The 18,430-nt window shown below is 34.2% G+C and overlaps 1 protein-coding gene across 10 annotated transcripts in view; it reads left to right on the forward strand.

The window, feature by feature from the left end:
* Positions 1-18,430, forward strand: part of LOC106867691 (tumor protein p53-inducible protein 11) — a 553,124-nt gene that overhangs the window by 476,487 nt on the left and 58,207 nt on the right. The gene's annotated exons all lie outside the window — the stretch shown is intronic.

Consider the following 18,430-nt stretch of genomic DNA (forward strand, 5'->3'; position numbering starts at 1 on the left):
GTGTATAAGTTTAGTAAATGGAGTAAAACACATATGTTAACTGCATACTTTTATTTCCAACATATGTTTCAAAGATTACAAATTATACCTTCCATAGGAATAGGTGATGTTGATAAGAATGTAATCTTCTCTTCAGGGAAATGCATGGGAACCAGCTTAAACGTAAGACATTTTAACCGAATAACACACATGGCCGCAGCTCTAAGCTGAAACTTTAAAAAAAAAAAAATTTTTATTTATATATATACATATATATGTATGTAATGTGTTTGTCCCCCACCCCAATCCCACCACTTGACAATTGGTGCTGGTTTGTTTACATCTCCATAACTTAGTGATTCAGCAAAAAGAGACAGGTAGAATCAGTGCCAAGCTTTAACAAAACAAAAATTAGTACTGGCCTCGATTTGTTTGGTTAAACTCTTCAATGCAACGCCCCAGTGTGGCCAAAGTCAAGAACTGAAACAACTAAAAGATAGCTTTTTCTTAATTTTTTTTTTTTTTAAAGAAAGCCATGGCTGTGTGGTAAGAAACTTACTTCCTAATCACATGGTTCAGAGATCAGTCTTACTGTGTGACACCTTGGGCCAACCAATGCCTTGTCAGTGGATTTGGTAGACGGAAACTGAAAGAAACCCGTTGTATATATGTATTTGTGTGTGTTCGTACCCCTGCCATTGCTTGACAACCGATGTTGGTGTGTTTATGTCCCTGTAACTTAGCAGTTCAGCAAAAAAGTTCAATAGAATAAGTATTATGCTTACAAAGAATAAGTCCTGGGTTCGGTTTCTTTGACTAAAACCCTTTAAGGCAGTACTCCAGCCTGGCCACAGTCAAATGACTGAAACAAGTAAAAGAATAAAAAGGAAATTATGTGTGAATTCCAATGGGAACAACTTTGTCTTCCATCATGGTTAACAAGATAAATATCAGTACACGCGCAGTGAATTAATGCAATTGGCTTTTTCTCTCATCTAAATGTTTAACCTTTTAGTTCAGCGAAAACTAGTATTTTCTTATCCTCTCTCATAACAATTTTCCACATATTGGATTGATTTGAACAAACTCAGGAATTTAGAGGAAGTGTTGTTACAACATACTTTTTTTTTTCTCCTTTTCTAGTTGTCTGAGGATATCCCTTTGCGGTCCTGTCCTGCCCTTTCCCCACACCTGACAACTATTACACAGATGTATGTGGATTTAGTTACTTGGATTATCAAAAGTTCAGGCGTTCACTACACATTAATTTGAATCCCCACAGAACCTGCCACTTCTTCAGCTCTGTATGATAGCTCACTATGAACCATGCACTAGCCAACTGCACTTAGTTAAAAGCCTGGATTCAAGCAGGTCTTATTTACTGATTTTATATTTTTAGATATTTATTTATTTACGGCTGTTTCTCCGCTGTCATTCTTTATAGTCTTTGATTTGCATAATTATGAAGTAATGTCCAACAGATTGGAAAAAACTTAATAGAAGGCCTCCAAGACAATGAGTAAATGGAAAGAAGGAAAGATGACTTGGTCAAAACGTTTGGTCTAAATGAAAGAGAAGGTGCAATCAAAGAAAGAATGACAAAAAGTTGTAACTGGCGATGTATAAGGACATCTGATAGTCTGGGCAGTAGAGAAATAGAGTAGCTATATAGTGTTTGATTTCAGCCCCCTGAAATTGTCTCCAAATTATGAAATCTAGTATGCTTTCATAGATTCCTTCATCTTACAGTATAAGGAAAACTACTAACCGATTCATTACTATATTTCTGTTGAAATATTCTGCCTTTGTTTCAATTAATTTCAAAAAGAATAACTTTGTCATTATTATGCTCATGTTTGGAACATAAATTAAAGTGACATGATGGAAAGTTGTAATTGAAATATGGGAATTTGTATCAAATAACTAGGTGAAATCTTTGGTGATTTGGTTGACACAAATTCCCTGTTCTAAAGTCATGTCAATTAAAACCTTATGAAAAGTATATGATTAACTCATTTTTGTCACTTATTGTCCTCATAGTATGGCAGATTTCCTATGTTCTATGGTTTTATTCCGTCAAAACTAAGAGCAGTAAAGATGAAAAATTAGTTACTATATATGCATATATGTAACTAATTACTATGTCTTCTGTAAGTTTAGCTTCTTCAAGCTAGTTTACTTCTACTTAATAAAGGGGTAGCTATTAGTAAACAGTAGGATCTAAGGAACCTATTGGTGGTCGGTGTCAGCAGTTAATGTAAACAGTTCAAAAATGAAGTAAATTAGTTTCCCATGAGGAAGAGAGAAGTCTAATGTTTCAGGTAGTGTCTACCCTTCGTTCGTGAGTGATGTTTTCTGATGGTAACAAATAGATTGGGAGTAGTGAGAGGGGATAGGCATGTAATAGTGAAGAATAAGGAAAGGAAGGGGAAAGTGAAAATAGTGCGTATGTTTTTATATATGTGTGTGTGCATATATATTCATGCATGTACATTTGAGCGACTGTGTGTGTGTATATATATATATATATATATATATATATATAGACATATATATATGATAGCGTCTGATATAACCTTATAGGAGAGTTGCCTGAGGACGCTACCCCATAATCCTCCCAGAAACAGTGGGTGAAGATAACTGAATGGATATGTGTGTATGTGTAAATATTTATGAATATATGTTTGTGTGTATATGTATATATATATAATGCATTTACACGTGTGTGTATTTGTTCATGTATATATATATATATAAATTTTAATTAAAAGCAGCGCTAGTAATGTCAACATTATCAATGTCACATATATAGTGTACGTGTTTTGTTTAAACACTTATTTGCTGCAGGATGCCATCCTGGGAAATGACCCAAATGTTAAACGACACTGAATCTTTCAGACCAGGCAAAACAACTCACCTCGAATGGTTGATATTGATATTCGCTGTCTTTCAGCTCATCAACACCATACACTTGACTCACCTGGTAAAGAACTGGATCGATGGTCTGAGACCTATATATATATATATATATATATATATATATATAATTTAATTGGCAAAAGTGACTCAATAGTTGAGAGTTTTGTGCATTATATGTGTGTGTGTGTATGTCCTTCATTCTTGCAAAGCATATAGGATAGTGTGTGTGTGAATCACATACATTGGTATTGTTTGGTTTTCTTCATAGGTAATCTAAGAAAGAATGACAAAAAGTTGTAACTGGCGATGTATAAGGACATCTGATAGTCTGGGCAGTAGAGAAATAGAGTAGCTATATAGTGTTTGATTTCAGCCTCCTGAAATTGTCTCCAAATTATGAAATCTAGTATGCTTTCATAGATTCCTTCATCTTACAGTATAAGGAAAACTACTAACCAATTCATTACTATATTTCATAATTTGGAGACAATTTCAGGGGGCTGAAATCAAACACTATATAGCTACTCTATTTCTCTACTGCCCAGACTATCAGATGTCCTTATACATCGCCAGATAATGGTGTCTGGGGAGGTTCAGTGGCACATATATTTATATATATATGGACAGATAGATAGATAGATAGATATATATACACACACACAGACAATAGGTGAGAGCCAGAAATAAATGCTCAGTATAGAAAACTTATAGTAGTGCTCAAATGAATTTGAACTGAATTCTTCATCCAGATCTGGGTCCACAGTGTCAAGAGTGGCTATAAGAGGAATCCAAGATGATCTGATATGGTGATAGTGATGCAGATAAGCACAATTAGGCTTATATATACATACATACAATCTGTAGAACTTTCCAGAAGTTTATCATTTGAGTAGATATGACCACGTATAGACATACAACTATATGCATGAGGATACATACATAAAACAAAATATACAAATTTACACATATACATACATACAAAAATGTCCTGTTGATGTTAAAATTCCAATAGACCAGCCTAGAATCTTGATTAGAAACCAGCAAGAAATCTTGAAATAAAACTGAATAACGACATACGTGCTTGCATACATTCGTGCTTTCATCCATTCATTCAGAAAGATAAACACAAAAGTGTTGTAAGTTCAAAACATTGCTTTTTCAGAAAAGCCATTGTGCTACACTTTGACAATTTTTCATATCTTGACATCTGAAGCAGCTGAATATACGATAGTTTGACCAAAAGAACTGGCTATTGCAAACAAAAATAAATATTCTTTTCTACTCTAGGCACAAGGCCTGAAATTTTGGGGAAGGGGGTCCCATTCAATTAGATTGACCCCAGTATGCAACTGGTACTTAATTTATTGATCCTGAAAGGATGAAAGGCAAAGTCAACCTTGGCGAAATTTGAACGCAGAACATAAAAACAGACAAAATACTGCTATGCATTCCGCCTGGTGTTTTAACGTTTCTGCCAGCTCACCACCTTAGCAAAAATACATTTATTTCTTTATTGCCTACAGGGGGCTAAACGTAGAGGAGACAAAGAAGAACAGACAAAGGGATTAAGTCGATTACATCAACCCCAGTACATAACTGTTACTTATTTAATCGACCCCAAAAGGATGAAAGCAAAGTCAACCTTGGCAGAATTTGAACTCAGAACATAACAGCAGACGAAATACCACTAAGCATTTCACCTGGTATGCTAATGATTCTGCCAGCTCACCACTCTCAAAAATAAATATTGAAAAAAACAATGCATTTGGACATATGACAGTTTAAATATAATAGCAACGAAATATATTTACATAGTGTAAAATATACAGAATTGTAATACATAATTTCTCAACTTGACAGCTGTTTCTGAAAGGATGTAGATAAACACACCATTCCTACCCCACTATCTCTCTTTATATATATATATATATATATATATATATATATATATATATATATATATATACACACACACACACACACACATTAGATGTTGGTTTTGTAAGGTTTAAGATCCATTTCTGAAGGTAATGAATGGATATCTTGATGGTGCTAATGATACACTAGCATGATGATAACTTGCATGGAAAAGCCTAGTAATACTAACAATACCAACCTAGTGACTGGGGATCCATCTTAACTTATAGGGAAGAATTTAGTCAATTTAGTGTTGCTAGAGTACAGGTATAGATAATATGATATCAAGAGGTAGAAATAGATTTCTTGGATTAATACAAAATAAAAATAGCTCATCTCATTCATGTGCTGTAACAAAACCAAATTTTTAAGCCTATAAATTCTTTGCTTCAAATCCTATCCTGCAATAAATAAATCTACTGTTGCTGTTGTATTCGTATTAAACTATAAGATGTAGGAACAACCATGCTTGAATGAATTCTATTTGTTTATTCATTGAAGCATCACCATAATGCAAGCACTTGCAAACACAGATACACAAGCATGCACACAAATTAAATAGAAATTTACCAAGTATTGTCTTATCAATGCATAAAAACATGTAACCAATTACATTCTTATCCATACAATCAGAGTCTGGGAAAGTATTGGTACAGGGTTCAAGTTTTGTCTGCAGTTTTATAATAATGTGGGTGGTTTCCCCATCTCATATTAGTGTTGACTGAGTATTCTTTTATTCTTTTGTTACTTTACTTGTTTCAGTTTTAGGACTGTGGCCATGCTAGGGCACTTCCTTAAAGGATTTTAGTCAAATAAATTGACTCCAATGCTTGTTTGTTTTTTTTAGCTTGGTACTTATTATATTGGTCTCATGCTGAGTTATAGGGATGTAAACAGACTGTCTTCAGTTTTTAGTGGTAGTGGGGTCAAACACAAAGACTCACACATATCATCATCACATATATATACATTTATACAACAGGCTTCTTTAAGTTTTTGTCTACCAAATCCGCACAGGTTCTGTCTACTCACAAGTCATTGGTCAGTCTGGGGCTATAGTGGAAGACACTTACCCACTTACACCTGTATCACTTAATCATCATCATTTAGTATCTATTTTCCATGCTGGCATGATTTGGATGGTTTGACAAAAGCTGGGGAGCTGCACCAGACTCCAGACTGATTTGGCTGTTTCTACAGCTGGATGCCCTTCCTAATGCCAACCACTTTGCAGTGTGTGCTGGGTGCTTTTATGTGGCACCGAACAAGCGCTCTTACATGATGCCAGCATGAGTGCTTTTTACATGGTACCAGCACAGAACTCTTGCCGACCAATCTTCTTTACCAAGGAGAGCAGCCTTAACACTTCTGCTGTGGGGTATGGGTCTTCTTGAGTACGGCAAGGCATCAGGTATCTCAGTCCTTTGGCATCCTGAGGTCATCCTTCAGTACTTCATCCCATGTCTTCCTCTTCCATATGTTCCATCTATTTTCAGAGATTGACACTTCTTTATGGAGCTGTCAACATCCACATCACATAACCAAACTAGTGCAGTTTTCTCTCTCAATACACTAGAACTATGTCCAACATATACACTTATATTACACATCCAGCAGAGCATACTATCCTCATTCCTTTCTAACCTTTGCATGTCCTCTGCGTTCAGGATCCATGTCTCACTACCATGTAGAATTGCTGTCCTTATACCTGCATTGTATTAAAAATCTTCTCCATTATTTTATAATATATTCATATTTTCTCCTTTTATTTTCACCAAAGTATTCATTCAAAATAAAATATCCTGCTATGTTAGTCATTTTAGGTGCAAACATGATTGTGTGGTTAAGCAGTTCACTTAGCAACCATGTGGTTTCAGGTTCAGTCTCACTGCATGGCACCTTGGACAAGTGTCTTCTACTATAGTCCCAGGTCAACCAATGCCTTGCAAGTGAATTTAGCTGATGGAAACTTTGTGGAAACCTGACATATTTGTTTATATATGTCCTTGTGTTTGTGTATGTCTCTTCACCACATGACAACCGGTGTTGGTTTGTTTATGTCCCCATAACTCGACAGTTTGGCAAGAAACTGAAAGTGAGTACCAGACTCATAAAATAAGTACTGCAGTCAATGATTCATTTGACTAAACCCTTCAAAGTGGTAACTCCAGCATGGCTGCAGTTCAAAGACTGAGACAAATAAAAGTTAAAAGACAAATTAGTTAATGTATTCTATGTGCAGGACCTAATTAAAATATCAAGCAAGGGTTGTTCAGTTAACCCTTTCATTACCAACCCATTTGAAACCAGCTCTGGCTCTGAGTACAAATGTCTTGTTTTCGTAAGTTTTGAATTAAAATCTTCCACCAAACCTTTGTCACAATTTATGTTCCTAACACTAGCTGAATGATAACTAAGTTATTTTACTAAGCTCTTTGTTATATTTAAAGTAATTGAAAGAAACACCGAGCATCTCAAAATAAATACAGTGACGAAAGGGTCAATGCAGATAGACATATATAATTTTATGGGAATGGGAACATAGATAATGTAGGATAATTAGCTACATGTTCTCTCTGATAGACATGTGGGTTGAATCAGTGAGTTTTTTTATTCTTTTAATTTATTTATTATCATTATTTATTTTTTTATATAGTTATAATGATAAACATAAGAATCTCAACCATTAATTTACACATGAATGTACGCATATTTGTCTGTATGTTCTCACACACATAAATATATATACATATATTAGGAAGGGCATCCAGCTGCAGAAACTCTGCCAAATCAGATTGGAGCCTGGTGTAGCCATCTGATTTCACCAGTCCTCAGTCAAATCGTCCAACCCATGCTAGCATGGAAAGCGGACGTTAAACAACGACGATGATGATGATGATGATGATATAGTCATATTGTATAATATATATGTATGTACATGCATTCACATGCAAAAGTGAAATGGTTGAGAAGATATATGGCTATGAGCTCAAGGATCATCAGTTCAAATTTGTTGCCTGAAAGTTAGGCAGAACACCTTAATTTGACATGGTTTTACCAAAGATAAATAGATAGAGCAGCAATTAAGCAAGTGAGAATGAGTCTACCATCCCTTCAGATAGAATACCAGTCTGTTACAGGTAACATTCCCATAATATATGATATCATATTCTTCTGAAATTGTGGGCCTGAATCATGGAATTAAGAAACCTTTGGGTTATAGACTTTGTCCATTATTTGCTTTAACCATTTAGCATTTAAACTAGCCATTTTCCAACCCAAACATTCCACATGTTATATGTTCAAACTGGCCAGCTACAGCCTTTCACACCTACCCTACAATCTTATTCTAAAAATAAATAACCACATCTTCAATATCTTGAAGCTACAAGGTAATACATGATTAATTCAAAACAGTGTGATAAGCTTTGCATTTGACTATGTAATCTGAATGTTAAAGTGTTAAATTAATTCCTTTTACAAATGGTACAATAAATATTTAATAAGGTTTAGCACTTCTGTAGCTACATTCCTGTTGAAATACACTGTCTTTTTATTTCAATTAATTAATTAGAATTCTATATGTTTTATGTTCAAACTGGCCAGATACAGCCTTTCACACCTACCCTATGATAGAACCTATGACGTAATGCATGATAAATTCATAACAACATGAATAAATAAACATTACATCCAATATAGTACAGTAATCTGAATGTTAAAGGGTTAACACCCCTGTCTGGCCCATGGATGTCTTTAGCAAAGCCAGTCTATTGCAAGGATTTAGGGTAGGTCTGAGGATAACTTCTACCACCAATTTCGAATGTCCTGATAAAAAGACATGGGGTATTTACTCTTCCACTCCCGACTAAGCTATGAAAAAATAAATGCCTGAAACAGATATGAACTCTCAAGTTATGGGTTAGTAATTTATAGCCTTATCAGTTCTACCATTTAACATATATTCTGAAAGTTATTTGTAAAATGATTGTCTTAGTAAAAGAGATAAGCTCATGAGTAGAAATGTGGGTATGAGATCTAGGTCTAGCAATGTTGTCCACTACAGAAATAGGCTAATGTTATATCCAAGAAGAGATTAGTATCTCTTCTGTTTATTCTAAGGATTAGGGAGTTATTGAAAGGAGGATTGAAGTACTTTGTGATATTACCCTTGACCACAACTCTACCCCCAAACATTTTGGATCCAAGATGGACTTCAAACCACCAGATATAAACAACCAAAATCTATGCAATACTTAATCCTTCAGATAGAATTAAGTGCATGCATGGATGACCAATAGGAAAAGAGATTTATGTATTAACAGTTCATCAAATAATTAGCTAATGCTCTTGAAGAGGTAAATGCACTCACAAGTTACAACTAGTTGAATCCAGATCACTTTTGTTAAAACTAGTAAAAGCTCTCAAGAAATGTATGGTTGCCATATAATTTCATTCCTTTTCCCTTCTAAGTTTTGTATTCTACTGAATTAAGATATTGATATTTATGCAACATAAAGGTCATGCACAGCTACTGTTTTTCTATGTTTATTTTATTTTATACCAGTTTGCACCCATGTTGATAAGATCATGGTTTCAATTTCTGGATTTGGCAATACTTTGTGTTTTTGAGCCAAACACTTCATTTCACATTGCTCCAGTCCACTCAGCTGGTAAAATTGAGTAATCTTGTGATTGACTGGTGTCCTGCTCAGTGGCAAATATGTATACACCACAGAATCCAGGAAACTGGCCTTATGAGCCTATGGCTTGGGAAGGACCTTTGATCCTTTTAAGGCTTTTCATTGCTTGTGTTATACTTATATCATAAGAGTTGCTAAATTATATTATATTATGTTGAGCAAGTTGAGTCCTAATAGTCACTACTAATGCTATATTACATACCAAAGTGTCACAATAGAATCTAAGCCAGACATGGCTATCATTTTTTGAGAAGTGAGCCTTGTGAGACATGGTTCATCATTAGATGAGCCACACTACTACAAAAATTCAAGATAATTTCTTTAACATGTAATTCAAAAAGTTCCACTGGTCATAGTTTTCCCATGATTGATCTGAGGAATCTAGTTTTGGTATTTGTCTCACTGTGTAGTTATACTAGTCATTAAGGTAATGTAATCGACTTAGCCCCTTCCCTGAATTTGCTAGCATCATACCAAAATTTGAAGCCAATATTATACTGGTTATTACTATTGTTAAACTAGTAGTTGTTACTAGTCCTATCTGTTTCTGCATATGAGTACACACACACATATGGTGTCACACAACCCATATTACGAAAGTAAATTAAATTATAACGCAAATGAAATTTAATATAACTTCCAAACAGATGCATGGTTTGCAAAGCACCATGACTCTTTAAAACAACATGAAACTTCATACAGTCAGTGCAATCATATCTATTTTTCTTTATGCTCACTCGGGGTTTTGTTACAGAGATACACACCAAAATTATCTTTGTATTTTGGGAGCTTACATAATATATACACACTAAAATTATCTTTGTATTTGGGAGGTTATATTGTATATACACACACACACACACACACACACAAATGAAAACTGTCTTTGTTTTTTTTATGGGATATGTTATTTCGCAAGAATGCAGCACAGGCATGTTTCAGGGGGTGTTTGTTTTTTTGTTTTTTTGTCACTGGAAATAATTTGCACATTACAACATTTTTACCTACAACAAAGTATTTAAAGAACTAAAAAAAAACATTGTTTATTAATTTCTCATACATAACATATTTTAGAAGTATGTAGTATTAAGAAAACAAACCAGGTTGAAGAGAACACATGTATCGGCATATACCTACATCTCACTCTCCCTTACCCTCACCCCACATATTTATATATGTGTATATGCATATATATATATATATATATATATATATATATATATATATATAAACCACATACACACATGTTAAATATCTTATTCACAGTGGTGCAACTACAAGTCCCTTAAGAGAACCTCCAGCTGTTTTCTGAAGGGATCTGATTTCATGTATATGTATATATACATATATGTGTGTGTGTGTGTTTTGTTTATCAGCATGTGTGTGTTTTTCTGCTTAGATGGAGAACAGGGTTACAAACATTACACATTTGTTTGTTAGGGAAGTCATGAAGTTATGTAAGCTTCTGTGCATTTATTCAGAAAGAATATAGAATTCTTTTTCTTTCATTTTTGGTTGTTTCTTTGAAATATTACTTTGTGTCTGTAATAGTTTATATATAAACTGTTATGTCCCAGGTCAACAATAACTGAGCTGACCTGTGATTAAAGGTGCTCCAAGTATGACCATCCTACCTTTTATTGAAATAGTGTATCTTGTTCTACGTTATCAAATGTGTCTTATAGTTTATTTTAGGAAAGACAATTGATGAGTGAGATGCAGAGATGTGATTTAACCTTTTAGCATATAAGCAGGCTGTCTCTGACCCAAGTATTCTTACCTGTTTTATATTCTAAACAACCAGATCTGGCTACTTACACATGCCCTACAATGTCATTCTAAAAATAATCACATCATCGAAATAATAACATCATCAATAATGCGTATTTAATTTAAAACAATGGGAATAAATATGCTTCATATTTGACAGAGTAATCTGAATGCTAAACTGTGAAGAATGATTTTGGCTGCTATTTTTAGCAGTTTCAGTGAGTCATATAGAGGCTTCATCTTTGGTTCTTCTATATATGCAAGTTTCTTTTTACAAGGTAGAGAGTCACTTTTAACAAAGCATGAAAGGGATACAGTATGGCAAACCAAAGTCATATGTCATCATTAGTTTTTGTTTTACCAACTTAACCCAAAATAATGAAAGACAAAACCAGGTAGGAGAAGGATTTGAACATAGAACAGTGAAACGTGAAACTAGACTCAATAAAGCAGCCAGTCAGGTACATTAATCTCTCAGCTACTTCTGTGTGTGTGTTGGTTTCTAAACATGTAAACCTGCCCCAAAAATAAAATCATCATCATCAAATATGGTTGTTTGGTAAGAAGATTGCTTCCCGACCACATAGTTCCAGGTTCAGTCTCACTGCATGGCACCTTGGGCAACTGTCTTCTGCTATAGCCTTGGGCTGACCAAAGCCTTGTAAGTGGATTTGGTAAAGAGAAACTGAAAGAATCCTGTGTGTGTGTCCGTGTTTGTCCCCCATCACCACTTGACAACCATTGTTGGTGTGTTTACATCCCCTGTAACTTTGCAGTTCAGCCAAAGAGACCAATAGAATAAGTACAAGGCTTAAAAAAATGTCAGTTTGTTCAACTAAAGCAAAAGACGCTTCAAGAAGGTACTCCTGCATGACCATAATCAAATGACTGAAGCAAGTGAAAAGTAAAAGACTTTGTAATGTTCATATTCCAAGCTGGCATAGGTTGGATGGTTTGACGATCTGACAGAGCTAAGATCTACACTATACACCAGTATTACACCAGTATCTACTTTGGCATGCTTGCTACAGTTGGATGCCTTTCCTAATGCCATCCACTTTACAGAGTATACAGGGAGCTTTATTTGAGGCACCAACACTAGTGATGTGACTATGCAGCTACAGTAGTGAGGAAGATGGCTTTATGCTGGGAGATGAGAAGTTAAAGTATGAAAGAAGAGAACAGGTTTCTTGATGAAGAGGAGCCTCGTGGCTACTCACTTCTTAGAATGGTGGGTGGTATAGTAACCAGGCTGGAATGGTATTTTATCAGTATTGGTATTGAAATGTCAGTAGCAATGCTTTTGTCCATTAACAGCAAGGTAGACATCTAGATGTAAAAGACATGGTATCTCTCTCTCTCCGCTAGAATATGAATGCATTACAAATAAGACATGACATCTGTCTCAACTAACCAAGCACTCATATATAAAGGACACAAAGTTTTGTATCACATGTCTTAAGTCTCTCTCTTATACTACCATAAAGTAATATTGGTCATGATGGGCAGAAAGTGTCAACATTGTCCACTGACTTACTGTCACTTGTCAGATAACCATGTTATCAGTTACACTACAAAACACCTGTCACTTCTTGGCCTATTAAATACTATAAGTAGCCTTTCTGTTATTTTTAATTTCATTACTCTAAGTTTTTGAGCCAGTTTGTTCGTTACATAGCTAAAGATAAATACATAACTGGTTTGAGTTTTGTTGGTGAGCCTCTTGGTGATTTTGGTTTCAAATTGGCACTAAAAATGTTTTATTTTAAAAATTTTAGTAATTAATTCATGACATAAACAATTCTTCAGAAACACACACATATATATAAATAGATAGATAGATAGATAGATAGTGAAGATGCATAGCCTACTGGTTAGGGTTTTGCACATACAATTACAGGATGATTTCGATTCTCATATCAGTGGTGCATTGTATTCTTGAATAAAATCCTCTGCATGTCTATCCAGCAGAGTGGCTTCATTTGAAAGCTACAACAATGCAAAGAAGTGCATTGTGATTAGTGGCGTATAACCACACCTCATAGTTTGGTTGATATATACATCATCATCATCATCTTTTAATGTCTGTTTTCTATGCTGGCATGGGTTGGACTCGGGCTCCATTGTCTGTGCTGGCATGGTTTCTATAGATGGATATCCTTCCTAACATCACAGAGTGTACTGGGTGCTTTTTACATGGCACCATATATCTTTATATATATATATATATACACACACACACGTTTACATATTTACAGTAAATAGATGAAAGCAAAATAAGTTTAGTATTGATAACACAGTAGTGGTCTAATGGATGGGAACCTAAACTTCAATCACTTCATCCAAGGCCAGCACCTCTGCATTGAAAGTGAGCAATCCTTATTGACCTATCATGGAGGTAGTAAGGTGGATAAATAGAGGTTGGTTTGAGACATATATTTACATGGAATACAAAATACAAATTACAGAATAAAGAAAAAAAGGAAACAAAACAAAAATTATGCAAAATCTTATCTCAACAGCTGTTTCAAGATTGCTTTAGCTATAACTTATGTAATAATCATGTTCATACATAATATGTGCATGCCATAGGTGTGTGTCCTGCAACAAGTTCAATGAGATTGTTAAAGTAAATTAAGTGTCACTTCTCAGGAGCAAGATACATTTTATATATATATATATATAATTTACTTGATTTGCTGTATTCTATTACACATCTGCACTCTATCATTCATTTTTTGGTCTTAACATCAAATTTACTATGTTATAAGGCAATTTCCAACTTAAGTTGGAGGTTGTGTTAGAACACAAAGTACTACGTTATTTACATTGAGAGGACCTCACATATGGCCACCATTGGCCATAGCAGACAATTCTTGTCTATCAAAAGTATCAGAAGTCCTTTCAATGTAAATAATGCAGTATTCTCTGTACTAACACAACCTCAACATTAAGTTGGTTACAAAGATTGCTTTTTGATATTAATATTATTTCTGTCACTATCAGTTATTTACAATATCATACTTTATTTTCAATCAACAAGCTTTATAAAAGCTACAAATGTATAAGCCAAAATACGCTTAAACTCCATATCATTCTATTAAACTAAACAATATTGCTGTTAATATACGATGTTAGTTGCAGTAAAATAAGTGTATAAGATATACATTGATTCTTTGGTAAAGCTCTTTCATTCCATCCAGTCTAATTAATTTTCATTGATCTTTAAATATTTTAAGTTTTTTTACCATTTATTTCAAATGTTCTTTTCATACCTTACACTTTTAAATGTACAACTTCTAAAATTGTTTTAAATTTGGACATCAGTACATGTGTGTTATTAATTATCTTCTGATATTGATATCTTTTATTATCATTCAATATTAAGAATACATACCTGGTAATTTTGATTGACTATAGATAATGATATATGTAAAAAATATTTTTTGTTTTGTTTTGGTGGGTTTTTTTTCTCCTAATTTTATAAATTGCTACTCAATACATTATTTCTATTAGTCTTAGCAGAAATGAAAATAACAAAAAGAAAGTAATAATGTTCAATTTAAGCATATATTTATATATAAGAGTAGTATAAAATATGGATTCAAAGAATCTCCTTTGTAGTATATAATGCATTGGATCAAATTCTCTCATTCCATTATTACACTAATTATCTAATGATCTAAATATGTCTTTTAGCATACCAGTCTCTCATAACCATTATATATATATATATAATCATGTATGTGTGTGTAAAGTTATTACTATTGCCAGTGAAAGCAGAATTCTACTCTAATTATTTTTCTTTCATTTAATACTTAGTAATTTAGTATAATACTCTGATAAGTGAAGCTCTTGATAAAATTTTATCAAATTTTGCACTCTTTCCATTTTTAAAGAAGAAAAAAAGGAAAAAAATTTTTTTGTAACTGACCACTCCACTTCTGAAAAGCTTGTCATAAAAATGATGGAACTATGGTTATTGTATTTTTATAAATTAACTAGAGGAGGAACAGGGCTCATTATCTTTGCAGTAGTCCCCACCTCCATGGTTCAAGAGATTAGTGCAGCTAACGCTTAGCATGAATCTATGCAGTAAAGGCACATGTAGATGAGAAAATTTCAGAAGGTTATTGTCTAGTGGTGAGACAGAGCAAGGGTGATAGATGGAGAGGATATGCAGCTGACTAGTTCGAAAGTAATCATAGTGACAGAAGCAGCAAAGAAAAGAGTAGTCTGTGAGCCAGTTATTTTAGTGTATCGGTGAGTGAATATTTGCCAGTCAGTTCTAGTGGTTCCCCTAACAAAATACCAGGTGTTCTCATCAAATGTGACATATTTTGGCAAAGTCTAGATGCTTTATTAATGAGATACCAAAGTACTTTTTTTTCTTTTTACATCACAGTGTTGAACAAGTTTGAAAATAATGGAAGCCATCTAAATTTGAATAACACTTTAGCATTTGAACTAGCCATATCCAACCAAAATATTCTATGTTTTATGTTCAAAATGGTTTCATTTGGCTTCTTACTCCTACACGACAATGTCATTCTAAAAATAAACAATCACATCATCAAAATCTCAAAACTATGAAATAATACATGATTAATTCAAAATAATCTGATAGCTAAAAAGATAAAGATGTCAACTTTTGTCTACCACCTCCACCCTCAATCCTTGTAGGTTGCCATCCTAAATAAGAAATACAGTTAGATGGCCTTATGTTGGGGATGTGAGTTTTTCTTTTTATATGTTTCAGCCCTAAGGCTGTGGTCATACTGGAGCACAGCCAGTGTAATCACCATTTAATTGGCCAACCCTATATGATTGGCTTTTGGTGAAGGTATGAGTTCGATACTACTGCCCTCTTTTGAGTTTCCTGCCTTGATATTGGTTCATCTGGGATTTTGGATAGGAAGAGGTCAAGTTGTCTCTTAAAAAAATCTACCCCAACTCCATGGAGATCTCTCAGATGTTTTGGCAAGGCCATGGGCCCTTGAATCTCAAGCTATTGCAGTACATGTTACTCACCTTAGATGAGACAGCTGGGACCTTTGGCACATTGCAGTGACATCGACTTTGAGGTCTGGTATAACTCTCAGTTCCAAAGTTTGATGCCAGCCCCTCCAGTATCTTCCACACATATATCACTGCATACGTCTCCCATCTTCACTCCAGAGAGTAGAGTCGTAGCTCTTATCTGTTTGCATAGCAGCAACTCTATCCCATATATGGGAGCAGTACCCTAGAATGGGTTTTATTTGAGCTATATAGAGGATCTATGACTGATTGAACCCAAACTATGCCCGGTCCCTAAAGAGGTAAGTTTGGGCAATGTTATATAGATATAGAGTCCAGATTGTGATCTTAAATGATTGTAGGATGCTTTCATATATACATCATCAAACATCCATTTTCCATGCCGGCACAGGTTGGATGGTTTGACCGAGGACTGGAAAGCCAGGGTGTAGTACCAGGCTCCAATCTGATCTGGCATGGTTTCTACAGCTGGATGCCAACCACTCCAAGCATGTAGTGGGTGCTCTTTACAAGCCACCAGCATGGGAGCCAGTCAGGTGGCACTGGCATCGACCCATGCCTGAAAGGTGTTTACTACGTGCCAGTCAGGTGGCACTGTCATTGGCCATGACTACGATTTCACTTGCCTCAACAGGTTTTCTCAAGCACAGCATATTGCCCGACAATTCAAGAGTACTTTTAAATGGGCTGATTATACGACACTGGTATCAGCCACAACTGCAATCTCACTTTACTTGCTGGGTAACATAATACATCTATCAAGGGAATTTTCTTGGACAAAAACTGCAGCTCATGACATTTTAACATAACAGATATAGCTGTTTAGATCTGATTTAACATAACAGATATGGTTGTTTAGATCTACCCTGTAGTATTTTTTTTTTTTACCCAAGTTATCTAGATACACCCTTTTTACTCTCACCAATGTAAATGTAGTGAAACGCTTAGGTACTGCTGGAAATTTGTAACCAACAATGATGTGCACAAAATTTTACAAATTTTTTTCATTGATGCTTTATATTATAGGTATTCTGTAGGAATATATATATACACACATACATATATCATCAGTAAATCATAAATCTGAAAAAGAAGCCTATTCTAAGTTATAGAGCAGTAGAGTACATAGATAAAGATAGATATGGCCAGTCTATGGTAATACCCTGAGTTTCATGTCCATAAAGTGCTTAGCTTTGGAGCATTTCTTCAGATGCATAGGCCTAGGATCTGAAGAAATACTGTAAAGCTAAGCGCTCTGTGGACATAAAATCCAGGGTAACCCCATAGGCTGGCCATATCTATCTTGATATATATATGACTACTTGCAAGTTGTTGCTCAGTATGCTAACATGTGGATACATGTGCATATTTTCTAGTTATTGCATACATAAATCAGTAAACATAGAATCTAAAGGTGATTTAGCTAAGTATGATTCAGTTAACTACCTCATCATCCACTTTTCATGTTGTCATGGATTGGACATCATTCATCATTCTCTTAGAAATTTGCTGTCACATACCACTCTGCAAGAAATCGTTATTTATTTCTTTTGTTGTAAATTGTATATTTTATATATATATATTATAAATCAAATCTTGAGGTTATGGTTTTTTTTTTTTTTCTAAATAAGAATTTTATTAATTCTTCCTCTTTATTCAGCAGGACACCTATATGCAAAAAATGACTGCAAGTGATGTATTTATTAATATTTTATCAATGCAATTTTTTATTATTATTTTTATCGTCATTACTATTATTATCATTATCATCATCAGTATTATTATTATTATTATCGTTATTATTTGTGTTGTCCAACTTGTTGGCAATTTTTATAAATACTGAAAATGAAGGCAACAAAAAAATTTACAGTTTCAATGTTGTTTATATTGTGCTATGCAGGAATATATATATATATATACACACACACAAGTGAACTTTTCATATATGATACTATTCAGCATTTCTTCTGTTTTTAGAGACTTTGTGAAAAACAATAGTAGCTACTATGAATGCTTCAATTTTGAAAGTATCTATGTTGTATTCAAATTTAGGTTAGCATTAAATTTTTTGTTTGTAGAAATTACCAGTACATTAATACAAT

The sequence above is a fragment of the Octopus bimaculoides genome, chromosome 7, assembly GCF_001194135.2.
Source record: "Octopus bimaculoides isolate UCB-OBI-ISO-001 chromosome 7, ASM119413v2, whole genome shotgun sequence".
Lineage (NCBI taxonomy): Eukaryota > Metazoa > Mollusca > Cephalopoda > Octopoda > Octopodidae > Octopus > Octopus bimaculoides.